The sequence below is a fragment of the Oryx dammah genome, unplaced genomic scaffold, assembly GCF_014754425.2.
Source record: "Oryx dammah isolate SB20612 unplaced genomic scaffold, SCBI_Odam_1.1 HiC_scaffold_28, whole genome shotgun sequence".
NCBI lineage: Eukaryota > Metazoa > Chordata > Mammalia > Artiodactyla > Bovidae > Oryx > Oryx dammah.
In genome coordinates, this window is record NW_024070212.1 from 4,299,306 (window position 1) to 4,322,681 (window position 23,376).

Below are 23,376 nucleotides of genomic sequence, written 5' to 3' on the forward strand. Positions count from 1 at the left end.
ATAAGTTATATCTCTTTAAAAAAAGAAAATTAGCAAATGGTTCATTTTACCTTAAGTGGGGGGGAAAGGCATTTTCAATTAGGTGAGTGGAAGGACAAATGCTCCAAAGTGCATTCTGCTAAAGTTGTAAGTGCTTTTGAAACCCCTCCTGTCAAAGCGTGAGTAACACAAGATTTAAGATGCCCAATTAATTTTTCCCAGCCACTAGCCAAAAGTAGATGCAGGAGGAGGTTAAAAGCTAAGTGTTTAATTAATATTAAATTTATAAGATTCTCTATCACTGAAAGCATTGTAAAATTGAAAAAGCAGTTAATTTTACGGTTGCTGTGTATTCCTCTGCTTTGATCTTTGATCTATGATATAAAATCACCAACTGTAAAGATTCCCCTGCTTTATTATACCTGTTTAACGGTGAGAAGGAAGAAAGAGAGGGGGAACCTACAGACATGAATGGGAGTGAAGTCCTAAAACTGGTTATTAGCGTTGATCAGAAAGAAACCTAGACATGGAATATATTCAGGAAATAGCCTTTGACCAAGCCACAGAGGGAGACAAGGCATACTCATCCCCCTCGCCATTTTTCACACCTCATTTTTCTAGAGTACTAAGACCAACACAGCAGCTGGCTATCCCTGACTTCAGACAAAACACTGAAGCAGAATTAGGGAAGAATTTTCTGAGAGTTGCCAAGGCTTAAACTGTTCACTGGAATCAACCACAACATTGCCTTTTCTACAGAGAGAAATTCTGAAATTAGAAAACTGTGCATCCATCTTAAACAGCCTGTATAGAGATTTATTCCACCAAGGATTCCATCTACTCACCCACGTGGAGAAACCCAGGCCTGGACAAGGAACTCTCAGCCAGAGCGATGAGGCCTCTTTCATCAGGGGCATTTACCAAAGCCCCTACTGATAAAAGGACAAGGGGACAGGAATGCGAGGTGATGGAAAGGAAACCTGCTACCACAAAACCATCCAGAGCAAGTTTTCCCAGGGTTTCAAAACACCCAGTTTCTGCCAACCAAGACAGATATTTGGTGCCTTTATAAAAGACCAAGTTATGAATGCTTAAAGCCATAAAGGGGAGAGGGAGTATGTACCCCCCAAAGAAACCCAACATTTGGCCTGCAGAAACACCCGCTACTTGCCCTCAGCTCTTCCCTACTCAAAGTCAGCACGTGGGAGGGGGGCAGTTGGAGGATGGGGGTGACAGGGTCCAGGGAGGAAGAGGACTGGGAGATGGAAGAAAAGAGAGCATTCCCTGCTCAACAGAACTTTGCATCCTAGCCCCCAAAGGAACAATGGGGGCACTTCCGACTCCTGGCCTTCTTCAATTCTGTTTCAAATCCAGAGACAAAGGCCTATTATGCAGAATAGATTTTTACAGAAAGGCAGAAGGCGGGTGAGGGGGAAACAGGATAATTCATGTGAGGTGTTTTTCCTTTCTTTTTTTTAATCCCATCAGGGATCTCATTATAATTTCATTATTAGCAGAAAAACCAAATAAGTGGCAAGAAAAAGAATCTCAGCTTAATATTAACACACACACACACATACACTCACACACACAAAGATGAAAGATCTTCTGAGCTTCAAAGCGGCTGCTAATTTCCCCAGCTTCAAACGACTCAGTGAGAAAGACGCTGACAATGAATGTGCTTTTGCCACCGGCTCACTCATAAACTTTTTTTTTTTCCCTTTCTGCCTCCCTCCTCAAAATTCGTCCTCATTTTTAACTGGAAGCAAACATCAGATGTAATAACATAATTCTGAGTTCATGCATAATCTTCCCCCAGTGGTTTATCAATAAAAATATAGAGGAAATAGAAAAAGAGAAAGAACAGAATGATACTCAGCTGAAACGCAGGGAGGCTGAAGTGGTGGAATGCACAAGGCTGAACCTTACATACAGAAAGCAGGGACTATACTCAAGGCCTCAAAGCTGGGAATCCATATCTCTGACGTCTCAATGCTGGCTACAGTCAAAGAGGGAGAGAAGACAGCACACAAGAGGAAAAAGAACACAAGTTTCTCAGAGCACCAAAACCACACAGCATTTTTAGATTTTTTTCTTCCACAAAAATTTGATTTTTTTTAATTGAAAAGAATTTTAGTTGATTTATCATGTTTATTTGTTTCAGATATATAGCACAGTAACTCAATTACATATACTTTTTTCAGTTTCTTTTCCCATATAGGTTATTACAAAATGTTGAGCATAGTTCCTTGTTCTATACAGTAGGTCCTTGTTGATTATCTGTTTTATACATAGTAAATGTATGCCTTAAGTCCAAACTCCTAGTTTCCCCCTTCTCCTTTCCCGTTTGGTAACCAGAAGTTTCTTTTCTATGTCTGTGGGTCTTTTTCTGTTTTTTAAAAAAGTTCATCTGTATCTTTTTTTTTTTTTTTAGATTCAGCAAATAAATGACACCACATGATATCTGTCTTTGTCTGGCTTACTTCACTTGGTCTGATAACCACAGAGTCTTTTTGACTCACTGAATTCAAAAGGGAATTCCAGGGAGGTCTTCTCAGCACAATTCTCAAAAGACAACCACTAACCACTATGTCTCTTAAAAGACAAGTTCTCTCACCAGCAAACATTGATCACAAGCACAGGGATGGGCAGTGCCTAAATTTAGAAGACTAAATGTCTCCACGTCAAAAGGGCACAATCAATTAAGTGCAGCGATACAGTTTCCCTTCTTTCTTTTCACAATCAATCCTTTAGGTAACAAAGGGTAAGCCAAAGGAAGACAACCTCAAATTTTAATATAAGCATCACTACAGAAAGCCATTCTGTCCCCGGGCCCATGTCCTAGAACCAACAAAGAGGAAGGTTATACGACGAAGCTTGAGCCAGTGAGTAACATCTAGCAGAGGTAGTGCTCAGTAAATAATAACACCCAAACAAAGAAATCTATCCCCTTCCACATTCCTCAACAGTAACAGGGCATATTGCCTTTGGAAGAATAGCCAGTGAAAAACTACAAACCCACCTCATGGCCAATAACCTGAGAAAACACATTTCCAGAATATAGAATTGGTGCCCAAAACACTAAGTTTCTTTGCCTCTATAACTGTCTTTTTCCATCAAGAAGTTACAAACTTGAGACAAGTTCACACTGAAAGCATGCTTCTAAAAGCTTTCCCTGATGATGAAGTGGGATACTGCAAACCTAGCTCTCCTAGGCATTTTCGTTCTAGACCAAAAAATAAATGAGAACAAGTTTTTAGAACTGAGGTTCCCATAAGCTAGTGCCAAGGGTACCCTGCTGTGCTCAAGCAACTATGTGAGTCTCTGTTCTGGAAATACTGGGTTGGCCAAGAAGTTTGTTTGGATTCTTCTGTAAACAGTATCTTTTTTTTTTCTTTTCAGATTCTACATATAAGTGATATCATATGATATTTATCTGTCTGACTTTCTTCACTTAGTATAATAATCTCTAGATCCATCTATGTTGTTGTACATGGTAATGTTTCTTTTTTATGACTGAGTAATATTCCATTGTTGGTATACATACAATGAAGTGTGTGTGTGTGTGTGTGTGTGTGTGTGTGTGTGTGTGTGTGTGTTACCAAAAGGGAAAAAGGGTGAGGGAGTGATAACTTAGGAGGTTCGGATTAACATACACACATTACTATACATAAGCTAGATAACCATTAAGGACTTATTGTATAATCTACTCAATATTTTGCAATAACCTCTAAGGGAAGGGAAGAGCTTCTGAAGTACATTACCATGTATGAACTGAACTGCTGTGCTATAGTGGCGCGACTTTGGTAAAGAAACCGCTGCTGAAGTAGGAGATGCAAGAGATGCGGTTTGATACGTGGCTCAGGAAGACCCTCTGGAGGAGGAAATGGGAACTAACTCCAGTACTCTTGCCTAGAGAATTCCACGGACAGAGAAGCCTGGTGGGCTACCGTCCATGGGGTCACAAAGAACTGGGCACAACTGGGCACACACACCCCTGAAACTGATATTGTAAATCAACTACACTTCAAAAATAAACAAAGGTATATACAGGGAAAAAAATCTATGTTGCAAGTTGTGGCATAACACGTTCTGCAGGAAAATCACTCAGTTCTGACTGTGGGGACCTTTCTACCCTATGGAACCACTGCACGTGTGCGGAGTCTTGCCCAACTCTTCGCAACTCCATGGACTGCAGCCCGCCTGGCTTCTACTTCCAAATTTACAATAAGAGTCACTGGAGAAACAGATAACACTTAGGTAATTTTCACAAATACACTTTCTAGAATTAAAATAGTTGCCCAAAGTGAAAGCTATTTGCTGAAATTTTTATCATCGGCTTTGCTTTCCTGATGGCTCAGATTGTAAAGAATCTGCCTGCAATGCAGGCGAACCAGATTTGATCCCTGGGTTGGGGCGCTCCCCTGGAGAAGGGAATAGTGACCTACTCCAGTATTCTTGCCTGGACAATCCCATGGACAGAGGAGCCTGGTGGGCTAGTCCATGGGGTCACAAAGAGTCAGACACAACCGAGCTACTAACACTTGATGACAACAGGCTAGGCAACAGTTCCCAACCTTTGTGACTTTTTCATGCCAAAACATTGTAAGGACCACTACAAGCCAGTCATTCTAATTTTAGCTTCAAAAGCTGGACAGAAGATGCACATGACGAAAAGCCAATAGGGACTGAAAAGCTCTTTCTTACATGAACATGTAATTTATTAACCCCAATAGCATCTCATACATTTAAAGAATTTCAGTAGGTATATCTATATGTGTATCTGCATGTAAGCATATGACATTGTTCTGTTTATAGACAATGCCTGGTGTATGTAAGGATTTTCCAAACCTTTTCAAAAACTTCATGGCTCCCCCAGGGTCCATGGCCCACAAAATGGGAATCACTGTACTAGAGGAGAAAAGATTCCAATTGAAGAAATATACGCCTCGAACCAATTCTTTCATTGAGAGAAAATGACATTCAAACAGCTGAACGATTTTACACACACCTCCTTGTTTTACTCCTACCAACACCATCAAAATGTTGATAGACACAATACAGATAATTTCCCAGTTTATATAGTCTTGATTGCTGGTTTACAACACAATAAAATTTCTCTTTGGTACAAGATCTGATCTTCTATCTACTGTATATACATTTCCTATTACAAATGCTAAGTAAGAGCATTGCAAAGAATAACATAATCCAAATAACATTTCTAACAAAGATTATGTGTATAATCAATAACCAGAGTAGCAACTGCTTAAGAAACATTAACAAAGAACTCTTTCTATCCAGTTAGCCCTAAGGTTTTCGGAAACCATGGAAGGATGATAGGAAAGCAATAATCCATAGGAAGACTGACCTACCCATAAGTGGACATAGGCACTCCCACCCCTAGGACACACCTCCTTCCCTCCACCTCCCTTTCCAATTCCCACTCATCCATTCTCAGCTCCTGTTTGTCTGAGGCCACATGCAAGTGGATTTGTCAAGCCCCCTTTTAACAACTTGTTGTCACAGTCCATTACCAAATTGCATATAGTTATATATTCCACTAATTAGGCTTCTAAAATATCATTAACATGTCTCTTGATCATTAGCATAACGTATGAGGCGTCCTCGTTAGGCACGACTCGAGTTTGTTAGCGTGGTAATGAAAGGCACAAGGCAGCCTCGGCAGGAACCAAGACACACAGAAGCGGGGACTGTCCAGGCGCCAATGCCAAGCCACCAAGACGAGGACGGAGACACGGACAAAGGCAAAGAGGGGGAGGCAGAGAAGCACACCCTAAAGAAAGCCTCAGAAACTCGATGGGTTTGGCATTTAGATGGCTGTTTGGCAAGAAGATGAGGTTTAATGCACCCTTCCCAGCTTGGAGGGAATTGAAAGCTGGCAAGGCTCTTAATCTGCCTGAGCAGAAGAAGCTTTTAAAATTTCCTAGACAGAAAGGAAACCAACTACAGAAATCGCCTTTCCTCTGACTTAACACAGGGGTGCACCTGCTTCCCCCATTCCTCTGCCACCTCCTCACCAGTCCTGGTTACTGCACACTGCAGGCAGTCTACAAGAATGACTTGGGGGCGACATTTCTCTATTCCTCACCAGGCCCTTTATTAACACCCTGCTAGATGTCTCTATCTATCCGTACCCACTGCATTAGTGACAACCATCTTGTGTGTAATGGGGTAGGTCTTACCTCCGCAGATGATAGGCATGCTACGTGCAAAAGAGAGAGGAAGGAGAGTATTTAAAGCATGGTAACTGTGTCTGTAAGAGGAGGGTGTGTCAGCATGTGTGTGAGCCCACGCTGGCCACGTGCCAGACATGGACAGTCATCTCAAACAGTCTGAGATGATGAAAATGTTTCTGAATGTTAGGACTCACAGGACAAAGACAGAATCAAGAACTTGGTTTAGGAAAGCGATAAGCATACGCTGGGTAGAGAATCAGAAGGAATTTGGAGAGATGAGCTAAGAGCATGTGCAAACCAAGTGCCTAATTCGTCCTGAACAAGGAAAAGCTTGGTCCACGTGAGTACACTGTGGTCACAGGCTGAGGGCAGAGGAGGACAACTTCAGAAACAACCGAGTGACTCTCACTCCTCTGCTCACGACTATATGAAAAAACCAGTCAGGATCTTGGGAAGTCGAAGTCCAATCCATGTCCAGTACAGAAGACTCTCTGAGCTAGTATCTCCAAGTCTGAGATTTCATACAGATAAACTGAAACTCTCCAAAGCACTGGTAATTCAGCAAAGAGAAGGGGGTGGGTCACAACGGCTTTTCCGGAATGAATTCAACAGAAGCAACAACGGGAACAGAAATCAAGACGTCTGACAACCCACTGTTTTAAACCACTTCTTCCCAGTAGGATGCCTTTTCCTCCGCAGGGATCATTTCCATCGCAACCCTGCCTTCTAAGACCACTTAAAGAAGCACCTACTCAGCATTTACAAATATTAAAGTCACTGCCACAGGAGAAAAGAGACTGGCTAAGCTCAGAAGATACCTAAACAGAAGATAGACTAATTGACATCTGAATGAGTGGCCTTAATAGGGTCTCAATGATGCCATGACTTGGTATGTCTAAACAACCAGGACACACTTAGTGTAGTAACTATGTCACTCAGTCACGTCTGATTCTTTGCAACCCCACAGACTATAGCCCACCAAGCTCCTCTGTCCATGCAATTCTCCAGGCAAGAATACTGGAGTGGGCTGTCATTCCCTTCTCCAGGGAGCTTCCTGACCCAGGGAGCAAACCTGGGCCTCCCACGTCGCAGGAGGATTCTTTACCATCTGAGCTGGGAAGGGATAATAAAAGTTAGTTGATCTTACAGACTACATTTGATATGAATGATGGGGGCCTTTTGCTTTAATCTGTGTGTGTGTGTCTGTGTGTGTGTGTGTGTGTGTGTGTGTGTTAGTTGCTCAGTCATGTCTGATTCTTCACAACCCCATGGACTATAGCCTGTCAAGGCTCCTCTGCCCATGGAATTCTCCAGGCAAGAATACTGGAGTGGGTAGCCATTCCCTTCTCCAGGGCATCTTCCAACCCAGGGATTGAACCCAGGTCTCTTGCACTGCAGGCAGACTTTTTTACCATCTGAGCCACCAGGAAAGCCCTTGCTTTAATTTATTCCATTCTTAAAGAAGACAGAAATAAAATGGTAGAAAACATCTAGCCAAATGCCTGTTCAAACATTCTACAGGAGTAATCTTCTGTGAGCTCTGTAATTCTTGCATTCCAGAGCCACAAAACCCTTTCTGATTAGGTATGCCCATCCATCCTTTTCTCAACGGGGCTGTTAAAAACCTCCACTGGCCAAATACGCACTTTGGGTGTAAAAGATTCTTAATTATGGCCAAATAGATGGAATGTACAACAAAAGGAATTCCAAATTCATGATTACTTCTATTCAGAAGTCCTTTGTTGCTTGTGGAATGGCTAACTCGGGCAGAGCCTCTGACCTAAACCTGACTCTAGAGAACGGGTATTAAGCCAGTCAGCACCCCAAGGCCCAGAGCCCACTCGTCCCTCCAGGCTGTCCTCTGCAATGTTCTCCCGCATCTTTAGCAGCCAGGCAAATGTCCATAACAGGTTTTGAAAACCAAATTCTCCCTCTGTGACTATAAAAGAAAAAGAAAGCAAAACACAAAAAGAGGACACTTGAAAAACCAGAAAAGATGAATTGAAAGAAAAAAATTTCCTAGGATTTCCTCCCCAAATCTGAAGTCAATAATTACAAATCCAATCATGCATTCAATAGTCTACTCCGCACCACCCCTGGTTTTAGGCTATGGGGATACAGTTATGGACAAGTCCTTTCTTCTTCTCAGGGGAACTGTATGGAAGGAAAAAAAATAAATAAACATAAACATATGCACCAGCACAGGCAAGCATGTGAACTGGTAATAGAGCATAAAATGATAAGGACTATTTTTTAAAAAGAAAAATGCTATCATTTCTGCGTGCCTACAATAATTAGAATTAGCTAGAATTCCACTAACATAACAGAGCCTCTAAATAGTGACTTATGAGACTTGTGTCAATAAAATGAAAATAAATAGATCTGCTTCTCAGATGTTTAAATACAAACAGGTGTTTTTTAATTACTTGAATACAAATGTTTTTTTTAAGGCAGTCTATGATTTTCTATAAAAGTCTGCCTAGATCTTTACAATATATATTTGATGGGCCAGCTTTATCACTGATTCAAAAGTGAACTTCAGCCACGTCTCTGCAATAGTTATCACAAATTCAAAATCAATAAAATCAGCCTTAGTGACATGTGGCCATGATAAAGAAAAAATAGTTCCCCTGTCCTCATCTTCATACCAGAAGTTCATGGAGAGAAGGCACCTCACCTCTGAGCCAAGTCTACAGTTCCACCTTCACTTCTCTGCATGGTGCTCATGGTAGATGGCCCTCCCCCCACCAACCCCTCTTGCTTTCCATCAACCAAACACATACTTGGGTGGGAGGGAGCCTCAGGGAGAATTGGGACGATCTGGGACCTGTATCAGAGAAAGCAATTAGTGATAGGGAAAACAATATCCACATACCTGGCAGGACTGTGGTGAGAGCTAAATGGGCTGTTAAAAAGCACTCTGTAAACTACAAAAGCACATAAATAAAACTTACTATGATCATCATGAAGCCAGAGGGGAGAAATGGCTAACAGAATACTCCAAAAAGCCACATTTCAGCAGAGCTTTCACTGAGGTGTGCTTGGTAACCACACTATTACATCCGCAAAGTCTAGCAAACTTCCTGGTCTTATCTCTCCATCTAAAGCAGGATTTTCTTAAACTGACAAAATTAGAAGATCCACGGATGGTCTTTCAAGGGTTCCTTAGCTTCTTCAAATCACATGGGAAAAATATATATATATGTGTGTATGTAAGTTGATTTTCTGGGAGGAGGGCCATAGCTTTCCTTGGACTATAAAGAGACACATGACCCAGAAGATGTGTCCTGCTCTTGCTGTAAGGGGAATCATTTAAGGCTGTATGCCAAGGATTAAGATCATGGAGGAGTTAATATTTCAAGAGTTTGAGAACGCATCTACTGCTATGTCCAAGCCAGCTGGTCCTTCAGGTCAATTTCCTCCCCTTGAGGACCCTCCTAAACCCACAGCCCCTTAACTGAATAATCTACTAAGTCGCTGCTTGAAAGATATTGTAAATAGCTCCAACAGAGTGCAGTTTGGGGCAGCTTCCAATTAGCCTTCACTTAACGGTCTTTTTTTCCCTGCCAAGTTTGTGCAGTGAGGATCCAAGGCCCCACCCTCTGCTTGGCTCAGAGTTTAAGGGTAGGGAAGAGTCAAGCTTGTGATCAAGCTGGTAGATGTCAGCTCAAAAGTGTCCATATGTCCCACCTGAAAGCCAAAGAGGGAAATGAAAAGGTGCTTGCAAAAGAGGTGTGCCTGGCAGTGTGGCAGCAAAGGGAGCTGGTGTCCCGGGAGTTTCTGTCTTTTGTTTCTCTCTCTCTAGCCTAACCCTAACTTTTCCTGCTGCCACTTATAAATCCATGATCATTTTACCCCTTTCTCTGCTCACTGGCTGACGATCTCCCCATTTCATTTGACTCTCAGTGGAGATACAGCCCAGCTAAAAACAAAGCTGTGGCCAATTAAAAGGTAAGTGCCTCATGTTAAAAGCCAGAACACTATGCTTCGATATTCATAATTGGGTAGCTTTTGAATGACGGAAGAACAATGCACGTCCATATATGGGACTAACCCAGTACCTATATTTTGCAATCCAAATCAACCAACGTCTATTGAACTGATTGCTGGGAATTACCTGCATCCCTATTGCTGGCTGGGAGCCTCAGTACTTCATAAATATTAGAGATGTAAAAGACCACGGAGTTCCTAATGTGTTTATTTCAGCATAATGAATTCTTCAGGCAAGTGATAGGATTACCGAAGCAGAGCTTGGTAAAAACCCTACTGATTTTGGCAGCCCTACTATTCTTCAGGAATAGCATCTAAATATGACTGAGGGATAGAACCTAGCAATTATTCACTTAGACTTAACTTTTTAAGTAAAATAAAACTTATCTTTCTCTAATTTTCCAAATTATCAGCCCACCAAAATTGCCACTGGAGCTGAACAAAGTTAAACAGAGAGAAATGAAAGTGAGCACTGAGTAGCAGGGCCTCTCTGACATGATTCACTGCACTTCAGCATCCCCAGGAGAAGGTTAGGAGCTGGTGCTGACCACCTCGTGAGTTCCTCTAATGTGACGGTTATTCTCCCAATAGAAAGTCAATTTCGAATCTGTTCTTAGAACTTTTAAGGAATGCTTTCTAGTATTTATTAACAATACTGCTAATTTGGGAGTGGGGGAAGTGATAAAGGGAGTTTTTCAGTCTAGCACAGAGAGTTAAGACAATGCTACATTACAAACTGAAGCAAGAGCGGTCCAAGAAATGCTAGGTTACTAAGCAATTCTTTTTCAAGAAAAGAATCAAGTATGAACATCTTTGCTCCCTGCAAATGCTCTGTCCACTGGGAGGCAGCATAGGCTGTTGGAAAGAGAAATGGGCCAGAGTGGGAGATCAGGGTTCTAGTCCCTGCAGTGTCGTTGCTGTGGTGTGTGTGGTGTGGCCAGCAGCAGAATTCCAGGTACACAATGCGTACAGGCAAGAAGAAACGAGACAAGAGACACAGATGCACTTCAAGGGCAAAGCTGTAACCTGCTAAAAGGAGATCCACATAGACCCAGAAGCTTGGGGAAGGTGCAAACTGATCTTTTCAACTGTAACCGGCTCTCCTCTGACGTGGAGGGACATCACTGTCACAGGGATTTAACAGAACAACAGAGTAAACCCACTTTAAGAAAATGTTTTCTAAAGGGTATTTCTAAGAATCCCAATCCAGGGAGAATGTCCCCAGCTCAAATAAATTCTGAAAAGCAACCTCACTATCCCGTACACACCCCTCTGGATGATTTCCAACACACATTACAACAAGTATTAGGTCCATGGGGCACAGTAAGAAACGCTGTTTGAATTGATTAAAAAAAAAAAAAAAAAAAGATGGTAATAATACCTAGTTCCAAACTGGAAAGACAAGATTCTTGAATGATCAGTCATTATCTTAGGTGGCTAGTCAAGTGGTTTCTACTCTTTTATCCACAATTTCCTTCTTATTCTCTTAGATGAACAACCTTCATTTGTGAGGCAGCTGGCCCAGGTGAAAGGTTAATTCCACGGCCATGAAACTTAGACCAGCTAACAGACTCATATGGGGGTTGAATCTTGTCACCTTGGCCCCATTAGCTCTAACCAACTAAGCTGACCAGTCCGTCATTAGCCTTGGTTATAATCTCTCAGGGAAATAAAAGTTTAAAGGCACCAACATACGGCCTATGGGCTTTAGCATATAAACTTAAGTAATTCTTAAATAATATTTTTTTGAGATGAAAGTATGCTATTTCATTCATAACAGGAAAAGAAACAGTCAGCGGGTAATATGATCTGACCTCTGGAACTGGACTCCAGGTGGGTTCAAATTCCAGTTCTACCATTTAACAGCTGTATGACATTGAGCAAATTATTTCATTTATTTGAATCTGATCTCAAAATCTGTAATTTAGGATAAATATATTCCATTCCTCAAAGGATTATTAGGAGGATTATGTAAAATGATCCGTCGATGGATTTACCACTGTACCTAGCACACGAGAAATATCATTAAATATTAGTTACTCTTACTACTCTCAAAAGCACTAAATAATCTCAGAAAATGCAGCTCTCTCTCAAGTAAGCAGTAAGAAAATGCAATTTGGGATTTTTGTTTCTCCATTACATAAAGTGTTTTTACCTTGTAATTTATCAGCAAACATGCCTCTTAAACCTTCGCTGAGAATTTCAGTGTGTGGTTGAGACGGCCTTGGTCAGGGTTTTGTCCTTGAGAACAGATTTTTAAATTAATAACTTAAGAAGCCATAAAATATGATTCAGCTAACTGAAACTCATTCTCCAGGTATACTCCCAGGAATATATTTCTCAAGGGAGATACACCCAATAGAATGCTAAGTAATTGCAAGGTATTATTATTTGCCCTAGCCTAGACTTTCCCACCAACATAGCTGTGTAAGTGGAGTTCCCTACCACGTATCAGAGGAGTCGGAGGAAGGAAAAGGTTGGGAGGGAGTCCTGGAGGGCAGAGGGACAGCAGGAGGCTCAGAGCATGAACACGTGGACTCCAGGGGCAAGGCCCACAGCAGCAAGCCTCCCGACTAAGCCCTGGCGACACCGCCAAGGACCAGCCTGGACGTGTTCACACACTGAATCACCCCACGTTTGGAGAGGAGCCACTGGAAAGTTTACTGGGAGTGACAGAGCAGCCGCTCCGGAGGCCAAATATAGAAAGAGAGTAAGACAGCCTTTCCAGCCCCATCCCGCAGTTCACAAAACCATATTCCACACGACATACCCTCAGTCTGTCATCTCAGAAGACTCCAGTGAGAAAGGTTTCCATGGTGCCCACCTGGAAGTCAACTCAGTCACCAAATACAATAACCCTCGGCCTCCCCAGCCTCCTGGCTCCTAAGCCCTGAGACCCTTCCAGGCATTTCCAGCCCAGGGAAGCCAAATCTCAAAGTCAGGAGGGTGTTGCGGTTGTTCCCACAAGGCCTGCAGGCCCTCCCTCCCACTCATTCTCCACTTCACTTCTCCCCTCTTCTGACAGGTCATTTGTAACTGTCTCGCGGGTTTTATGCAGTTGCGGTGGGCACAATTAAATGCTGTTCCAACTAACAGAGTCCTTGTCCAGAAAACAAAAACCAAACAAAAGTCAGTCTGGTGACCCTGGCTATGTCTAGCGACTGCCCCACATCACCACCTTGTCGATCCAATCAATGGGGTGGTGGTCGACTGTTAATAAAGCTGGATAAAAACAAATTGATCACGAAAGGTCAATCTGGTACCTAACATTTCGAAGGTTGGCATTTGAGCACTTGTCATCTGTGGGGAATCAACACCATATAAAATAAGCAATATGCCACCTTTACAGAGTCATTTGCCTGAAAGAAGGAAAAAGTACTCCAGAAAAATAAATGCTCTGTATATCAGTGCAGAGAAAATATGATATGGAGAAAAAAATAAGTTTTCTTTTTTAATGCCTTGTGATTATTTACAAGAGTATTCCAACCAGAAGTAGAAACAGAAGCAAAGTAGTCCCAGGATAACCCAAAGATAGTTAATAAGAAAACAAGTGAGTTTCAACTCAACTCTTTCATTTTCATACACAGTTACTACATGCAGAAATTGTGTGTATAAACTTCCTTTGACTACCTGGGAAATACATAGTTTTGAGGAGTCCTCACTCTCCTACAATAAAGGGAAAAGTTGAACAGGCTTACAGAGTTCAACTGGCATGCCCAGGAGCGCCAGCCTAAGCTGCCAACAGGTCATGCCCTACCGAACCTGTTTATCATTACCATATGCATTATGTTAAGGCCCAATGTAGACCTGCAAGTTGTGTGGGAAGCCCCTATCTTTATGAGGGGGCTATATTTTAGAGGGTAAAAATGAAGACAGAGCCAAGTGGAAGAAGTGACCCTTCGTCAATCCATAGGCAAAAATCAATGGCCTAGACAGGAATGTTGTAAGAGCCACAAGTCAACAGACACAGAGAGAATGAGGAAGGAGGGAGTGAGAGGGGAGTCGAGAGAAAAAAGTCAGACAAGAAAGGAGCAACAGAAAACAAGACAGGCTTGGAGGGGCTGACCCAACTGTGTGGACCTAGCATTCAGAAGGCAGCGTGGTTAGGTGCTGGATCTGGAGACCAGGCCTTCATCATAAAATATGTCCATGTCCGTGGTCAAGTCACTTCATCACTCTTTGCATCACTTTACTCGTGCATTCTCTAAATTTCTCTCCATTCTCTTTTCCTGTCCTTGCACACAGAGGGAAGGCCCAATTTTTGGAGGTCCCTATGTACAGAAGACGGAGAAGGCAGTGGCACCCTACTCCAGTACTCTTGCCTGGAAGATTCTATGGATGGAGGAGCCTGGTGGGCTGCAGTCCATGGGGTCGCTGAGAGTCAGACACAACTGAGCGATGTCACTTTCACTTTTTACTTTCATGCATTGGAGAAGGAAATGGCAACCCACTCCAGTGTTCTTGAATGGAGAATCCCAGGGACCGGGGGCGGGGTGGGGGGGAGGGGGAGAGCCTGGTGGGCTGCCATCTATGGGATCACACAGAGTCGGACACAACTGAAGTGACTTAGCAGCAGCATCATGTACAGAAGAACAGAATTACATCTTGCTTCCTAGTGTGGGCAAAGAATTGTGTTTCGTTTCTTCAATCCTCTGCTCCACCCCTCCCCCTGCCATTAGACACCCCACAGAAATATTCTAAGAAAGGCAGCCCTGGGAGTTGATGGAGGAGTTTACCTCTAGCAAGGCCATGAGGCCATGCCAGGTCTTCCCAGGTTCTGGGTACCCCAAGGGAACACCACCCTAGGCTCCAGGAGAAGAGAAAGAACCCCAAGGGGCACTCTGGCGGCAGCCCCCCAGTAAACAGCCCATGCTCTGGAGACATCCCACCTCAGACTGACCCTAACATGCACTTTGATTTCTTTGTTTCTGCCCTCACCAAACATGCAGGTGAGACAAAGGAATGTATAATGTTATTACCACAAAGTACCTGTTTGTTTTATTAAGATATGGAGCATTAACTCTCTAGCAGACGTTGAGATGACTGCTGGAGCTGGTCTGGGAGACCTCAGGGGCTCCCACCTACACACACACAGAGCAGGACAGGGGCATAGTGACCACTCCCCAACCCCTGCACTGGCTCCCAGGACTCCCAGGAGAAGGCTGGGGAAGGCAAGAAGTGCTTTCCAGCACTTCTGATAATGGTGCTGGTCCTTGAAGGAGGGAGGAAAGTTTGCCAGGTGGTGTGGAATGCAGGGAAGGCATACAAGGCAGAGGACACAGTGCAACCGCTGAGAGCCACAAGGAGTGGGACCTGTTCTGAGAACAGTGACAGTTCAGTGCTGCTGGGATAAGATGCATTTCTTGGCAGTCCAACGTGGCTCTCAGCATAAACGTCTAGGCGACAGCCTGGGATGGCTTGTCTATAGGGATGGTGACAAGGTATTCAGGGTCAAACACTGGAACACAAGGCCTGAACATGAGCCACTTCAACCTTTAAGACTCACACAGAAAGAGAAACTTAGGTACAGAAAATATTAATATAGTTGTAATCTGTCAAAATAGTTCTAGAAGGAATTTTTAAAGAAAATTCTCCTACAGTGGTCCCTACATGCCAAGGACAGTTCTCAGTTCAGTTCAGTTGCTCAGTCATGTCTGATTCTTTGCGACCCCATGGACTGCAGCATGCCAGGCTTCCCTGTCCATCACCAACTTCCACAGCTTGCTCAAACTCATGTCCATCGAATCGGTGATGCCATCCAACCATCTCATACTCTGTTGTCCCCTTCTCTTCCTGCCTTCAATCCTGCCCAGCATCAGGGTCTTTTCTAATGAGTCGGTTCTTTGCAGCAGGTGGCCGGAGTATTGGTTTCAGCTTCAGCATCAGTCCTTCCAATGAATATTCAGGACTGATTTCCTTCAGGATGGGCTGGTTTGATCTCCTCACAGTCCAAGGGACTCTCAAGAGTCTCAAGAGTCCTCTCCAACACCACAGTTCAAAAGCATCAACTCTTTGGTGCTCAGCTTTCTTTATAGTCCAACTCTCACATCCATACAGGACTCCTGGAAAAAACCTAGCTTTGACTAGACGGACCTTTCTTGGCAAAGTAATGTCTCTGCTTTTGAATATGCTGTCTAGGTTGGTCAGAGCTTTTCTTCCAAGGAACAAACATCTTTTAATTTCATGGCTGAAATCAACATCTGCAGTGATTTTGGAGCCCCCCAAAATAAAGTCTGTTGCTGTTTTCATTGTTTCCGCATCTATTTGCCATGGAGTGATGGGACCAGGTGCCATGATCTTAGTTTTCTGAATGCTGAGTTTTAAGCCAACTTTTTCACTCTCCTCTTTCACTTTCAACAAGAGGCCCTTTAGTTCTTCTTCACTTTCTTCCATAAGGGTGGTGTCATCTGCATATCTGAGATTATTGATATTTTTTGCAGCAATCTTGATTCCAGCTTGTGCTTCATCCAGCTCAGCATTCCGCATGATGTACTCTGCTTATTTAACTTATACATGTACTCTGCATATAAGTTAAATAACACCCAAGATGGCAGAGTAGGACGTGCACTCACCTTCTCCTGTGAGAACTCCAAAATTACAACTTGTTGCTGAACAACCATTGACAGGAGAATGTTGGATCCCACCAAAAAAAGATACCTCACATCCAAAGGCCAAGCAGAAACCCCAGCAAGATGGTAGGAGAGGTGAAACAGCATTTAGAATCAAACCCCAGGCCCGCCAAAGATGCTCGGAGGGCTCAAACAAAACCTTGTGCACACCAGCAGACCCCACAGAGACTGAGCCAGACCTGCCTTTGAGTGTTTGAGTGTCTCCTGTGGAGGTACGGGTCAGCAGCGGCCACTGCAGGGGCAGGGGCTCTGGGTGCAGCAGATCTGGGAATGGTATAAGCCCTCTTGGAGGGCATCGCCATTAAGCCCACCATAGAGCCGCCGAACTTACACAGGACTGAGGACAGTTCTAAGCAGTATATTAACTCATTTAATCTGCCCAGTAACCATAGATCTGTCATTGCTCCCATTTAACAGATCGGGCACTCAGAGGCAGAGTCCAACTAACTTGTTCAAGGTTAATACGCCAATTAATAACACGGCCAGGATTGGAAAGTAGAGTTGGAGTGTAACTCCACTGCTCTTAACTGCAGTGCTTGAGCACCTCTCATGAGGTACTGGTAACATGCTCATCTCCAGAAGGTGAGAGGGAAAGGGTAGAGGGGGACACAGGTGGTCTGCACTGGGAGTGCAGCGCTCCCAACAAGTAAATATAAATATAGAAATGGGACAATTCTGAAAATGTTAAGATACAGGTAGTGTCCACAAAAAGACCACAGTGAAGGCTTAAGGGGAAGGAGTACAAGAGGCCCAGAGGCCCATCAGCTCTCTGTCAGCCTCCCTTTCCAAGCTCCCAGCCACGCCGAACAGCACCAGCCCAAGCCCAGCAGAGGAACCAGGGTTGCGAGAGGCAGCTGAACTCAAGACAAACTCAGGTACATGGAAGTCCCCCAAGGTCCTGCTTTCCTCCCTACCGTCACTTTCCAGCGCAGGCTCGGGCACTGCAGCCACCCAATGGCAATGCACTGGAGATCAAGACAACGATGGCTCTCAGCAAGACGGCCCTGAAAGGGGCAGCTACCAGGCTTGTAGCACTGCCCAATAGCCAAAGGTTGGCTCAGGCACCCGGAAGTGGAATATCCACACACACAAAAGGTCGTACTCCTCACTACCAGCTCCAGTGCAGACCCGGCTCTCTCTCCTACCTCCACCTTCTTGATCTGGGAGCCCATATATTAGAGCATGCCACGGATCATTTCAGCAAAAAGCAACCAGCGCTCTTCTGACCTGGGGCAAAAAATTCCCTCATTGAGATCCTGAAAAATAACATTACATCATGTGGCCCGTGTCAAGTTTATAAATGGGCCAAGGGGAGGCTGGGGTGTAACCCGACACTATCAAAACACAGGCCCTGGGAGAAGAAAGAAGGCCATTGTTGTAGGCTGTCAGCCCTCCTCTTGCTGGAGGTAAAGTGAGATGCAAGAAACGTAAGCGGGAGGCCGTGCAAAGCCCCGTTCCCTATCTCCTAAGAAATCAGGCAGACTCCCTGCAAAATGGGGCTGGCCCCACTTCCTATGAGGTGTGTCGCCCTCCTCTCGGATGGTGGATGAGCTTAGTAAGTTTTATGCCTATGCCCCAAAGCAAAGAAGCATTTAGGTAAGATAGTGAAGTCCAGGGGCCGCTTTTTTTTTTTTGGTGGGGGGAGGGGAGTGCGGGACTCACATCTCTTTAACAGACAACCCAGGGGAAACAGAGTCCCAATGAGGGTGTGTCCACAAAAGTAACACAAAAATGTGGATATGGCCACAAGTTAGAGAAAAAATATTGACCCCAAGAAGGGGACAAGTGAATATCCAATCATAAAGCAAGAAATCCTGAAATGTGAAAAAGGAAAAAAAGGCATTTCAAAGTGAAGGACTGGGGTTCAGATCAGGAGACAATAAAGAGACAAAAAAAAGAATGTGGGGAGGATAATAGAGCTGAGACAGACACAGAACCAGCCAAAAGACAAAGTGTTGGCACAAAGATTAAAAACATTTTAATGGATAAAAGAAGCAAAGGATTTATGGTGAGAGAAAGCTCAGAAAATAGAAAGCGAGACAAATGTAAGCCAGCCTGAGTGGAGACAGAATTCTGCTGGTTGAACATTTCATTTGATTTTCTCTTTCCTTTCTTCCCAGCTCAGCCTGGAAGCACAGGGAAGCATGCAAATGTGTTCCCCGTGGCAGAAGGCTGTGGTCGTCCAGGACAACAGGCCTACGGGCCACCGGGTGAACCAGAGAACACGAGGACACGGCGCCCAACCGATCACTTGTATTTCTGCTGGTTTTCTGCTTGCGTCCACCAAATTGTTTCTAATCCTATCATCACTCCACCAGGAATTTAACCTCTTACAAAAGTTCTCCCCACCCACCCCCAGTGCCTTGTGGGCTTAATTCATCATCAATTAAAAAATCAGGCCACTGGGACCACTGGGTTCCCGATTGCTAAACTCTGCTTTTATGTTAACCCCACCCCATTTTCTTTGGAACACAACAGGCACCCCCTCAACTAAAGTGAAATGGTGCCCCGTGGCCCAAGTGCATCGCCCTTCGAAAGAGCTTTCCCACTGAGCCTGGAACCAGCCCCCTCTCTGGTTCAAAGAGGAGAAGGGGGAGGGGCCCCGGACCACCCTCCAAGCACAGAGCTTGCATTTCCCTCACAATTCCAGTCCCTCAAGTCTCTTTCTTTTTTCAGCAGGGAGACTGTTATTGGCGCCAGAGTGTGATGCATTAAGGCTTGCTGGCTGACGGCAAGCGGAGACACATGGGGGCAGGGGAGGCAGCTGAGGTGGCAGCCACCACTCGCCTCAGAACAGAACCTGATGGGACAAAAGAGCCGCAGAGACACAGAAGGTGGGGGCTTTGGACAGAGGGCGTCCGTGAACTTGCACCAGCCCTTTGGTGGAGCAGGCGCCCCCATGAGACTTCCTTCTCTGCTCAAGATGCCCATACACTAACTTCCTCTGCTTCTTTTGCCATATTCCCCAATTAAATTAGTTGACACATTTCACTGAGTAGAAACGGACAGCCGACTATGCACCAGTCACTGGCTTAGGTGATGGGAATACAGTGATCGGCAAAATCAGAGCGGTCTTCACCCCTGAAACTTGCTTGCCTTCCTACTCTCTCCCCCAAGTCTAAGGTTCTTAGCAAACTCAACAGAAAAGTGGTTTCATGTAAGCCATGTGGTGTTGCTCTTCAGGTAAATCCTGAGCAGATACTGAGATTCTAGCAGATTCTAGCAGATACTGAGAATCTCGAGAGTACCCAGGAAAGTGGTAGATGGGAAGATCTCAAGGAACAGAGGGAGAGAAAGGGAATTTGGTGGGGGCACGGAAAAGGTAAGGAAGGATGCAGGTGGAATCTACCTCCACATTTTTGTAGATCCTTATACATGTCCTGCCAAGCTTCTATCCCCTCAGGGGTAATGTCTCTGATTATCAGGAAGAAAGCATTGATAAAAAAAAAAAAAAAAAAATCTGCCTAACATGCTAAAGTATCACAGGGTTATAAGGAAAGGCCACATCCCATCAACCCCTCAGTTTTGTGTTCTTAGAGACTTTGGTCTCTGGCTCTGAACGTCTCACTTTCTCGGGGGAAAAAAAAAAAAATTTAGTGCTAAGAAAGGCCTACTGAAAAGTCTGACACCTCTGTCCCCTAATTTATTTCCTCATTAATGAGTAAAAGGGGGGTTTATTGTTTGAAACAATGTCTGTTTCATATCAACTCTTTTCCCTTGTTTTTCCCCCCAGACAGTGGAGCTCCAATGAGACTCAGAGCAGATGTTTTATATTTCAGGAGAGAGCAGTCTCCCCCAAGTCCTGAAAGATTCCTGGAATTCTTATACTTAACACAAATTAGCTACAGAGAAAGAATCATGAATCATGACTTGGGAGTCCTCAAAGCCTCTGGGAGCCCATAGTGTCTTCCCTCCTCCTACCCACTTTCCACCACCCCAAATGCTGCCTGTCACCCATGGGGCTTCATGGGAAAACCCCTCTGAAAAATGAGGCATCTGCCCTAAGAGCAGCCCTGGATGTCTGATCACAGAAGTCAACCCCTCTGCCATAATCCCAAGAGCTAGAAGTGGAAGTCAGACCTGTTTTCCACTCTTGCTTCAGCCTTGGCTTTGTTAATCATTCCAGAAATATGCACCTCTATTACCTCATCTGTCCAACAGAGGTAACAACATTTGACCTCTCACTCTTGTTGGAATCGTGCAAAGATGAAGTGAGATGCAAGTGTGCTCTAATAAGTTAAATCCTTGTAAAGCAAACAGTATTTATATTAAAATCATTGACATCTGGGATTGTGTTTACAAGGACTTTGGGTTAACTAGTACACTTCTGCACCAGTAAGTAGGATTAACAGGCACACAATTCTCAAAAGGCTACCCAACCCCAGTCACGTCTCTTTATCACTGCTGGTAAAGGCTGTTGCGTTGCAAGCCTTTAACCATTCTACATTTATTCAATAAACATTTATTGAGCGCCTGGCACGGTACTTGGCACATGCTGGAGGCTCAGTAAATGGTTGCTAAATAATGAATGAATGAGTACCTAATGCAGAGATGAAGAAGACATGGCAAGCTGCCACCGCTCTCTGATCCTGAACCCATATCTGAAATCATTAATGGATTAAGGCGCGCTTCTCTGAAGATCCTGGACTTGGCACAGAATTCTCAGCTTTGGCATAGGAAATGAAACCTCTTTGCCATTCCTGACCTAGGCACAAAGACAAAGCACATTTTAACCCTGCTTTCACGGAGCTCCTGAACAGGGAAAAGGCAGTAAACAGACAAATGTTACACAGTATATGTTAAGAGAGAAATATTAAAAGCCCAAAAGAAGGTCATGGCACCCAATGATATGGATAAACTTAAGAGTTCTCAAACTTGCCTTGCTTTTTAAGATGCCACTCCCTCCAGGTTTTTCTTCTGTATCTCTGATAGTCCTTTCCTACTCAATTTCCATACTTTGGCCTTCTCGGGGTTCTGCTCCTGCTCTGGTCCTCTCTGATTCTGTATAGACTCTCTGGGATCATCACGTTCCCTCTCTTAACTTCAACTGTCATATACATGCTGATTACACCCAAATTTATGTCCCTAGCCCAGGCCTCTCCAAAGCTTCAGACATGTATTTCCAAAAGCCTCTTACATATTCACTTGAATAACAACAGGTTACTCAACTCCTAACTCATGAACTCTCTTTCCCCTACCCATCCTTAGCATCTTTGTTCCACCTCTGATATTCCTGGTATCCTTGGCTGCTGCTGCTGCTGCTAAGTCACTTCAGTCGTGTCCGACTCTGTGTGACCCCATAGACGGCAGCCCACCAGGCTCCCCAGTCCCTGGGATTCTCCAGGCAAGAACACTGGAGTGGGTTGCCATTTCCTTCTCCAATGCATGAAAGTGAAAAGTGAAAGAAATCGCTCAGTCGTGTCCGACCCTCAGCGACCCCATGGACTGCAGCCTTCCAGGCTCCCCCACCCATGGGATTTTCTAGGCAAGAGTGCTGGAGTGGGGTGCCATTGCCTTCTCAGCTGGTATCCTTTAACAGGTCTCAAGTCTTCCAAACTATAACTTCTTAGCTTGGCTAATCTGACACTGTGATGGACCAAGTCTCTGGCAATAAAGGTCATATGGCTCTAAGCCCCTACCCATGATGTACATTCAGCCTGGTATATACCCCAGACCCCCGCTACACCTGTGCATTCTTCAACATCCAGAAACCCAACTCCAGTCACTGGGAATACTTTCCCAAAACCTCACGGCAGAGTTAGTTATGTCATCCTAACTAAGGAATGAGTTTATAAGATTCTGAAATTTTTCTCTCATCAAAAAACTTATAAGGCAGGATGTTTATGCAATCAAGTTTATGCAAATTTTGCAAGTATCATCTGTTTCCTTGTACAAATAAAGTATTAACTGTTTCATTTATTTAAGGTGCTAAGAATACAGCAATAAGACAAAGGCTCCGCTATCAAGGATTTTATATTCCAGTGAGAAACACAGACGGTAAGCAAATACAATATCAGATTACCATACATCATAAATTTATTACAGAACTTACCTATTAGAGAAGATGGAAGATGAGACTTGTTTTAAATATACACAAAACTTATAACTCTTGAATAATGAAAAATAATTTAAATCCCTTAAAGCTGAAAGGAATTACTGTCACCCTGCCCATGCCCTTCTTCATAGTCACCATCATCCATCCACATGCTTATTGTTATTAAAAGAACACAGTGCAATGACAGTTAATCTTCCTAGTCCAGGGGGATTAGAGGGAAGGCATGATTACTATAAGTATCTGAATTTAAAGAATTTTAGTGAAAAATAAAATTTTTTAACTTTATAAGACATGATTACTAATTGTTAATAAACTGTTTCCACAAAAAGGCACCATGAGACATACTTCTTTGAATAGAGTACTTATTGGAATTTGTATGCAAATACATATCATTCGCTTCATGTAAGCTTTAAAAGTTTATTACTTTGAACTGGCTATATAGTCCCTTGAGCAATCTTGAGTATCTACACTCAGCACCCTAAACTTTAAATGCTCAACATATATTTATTGGGCTTCCCTAGTGGCT

At 43.8% G+C, this 23,376-nt stretch overlaps 1 protein-coding gene across 5 annotated transcripts in view; it reads right to left on the minus strand.

Moving 5' to 3' along the window:
* Positions 1 to 23,376, minus strand: part of PBX1 (PBX homeobox 1) — a 335,304-nt gene that overhangs the window by 267,669 nt on the left and 44,259 nt on the right. The window lies entirely within an intron of this gene.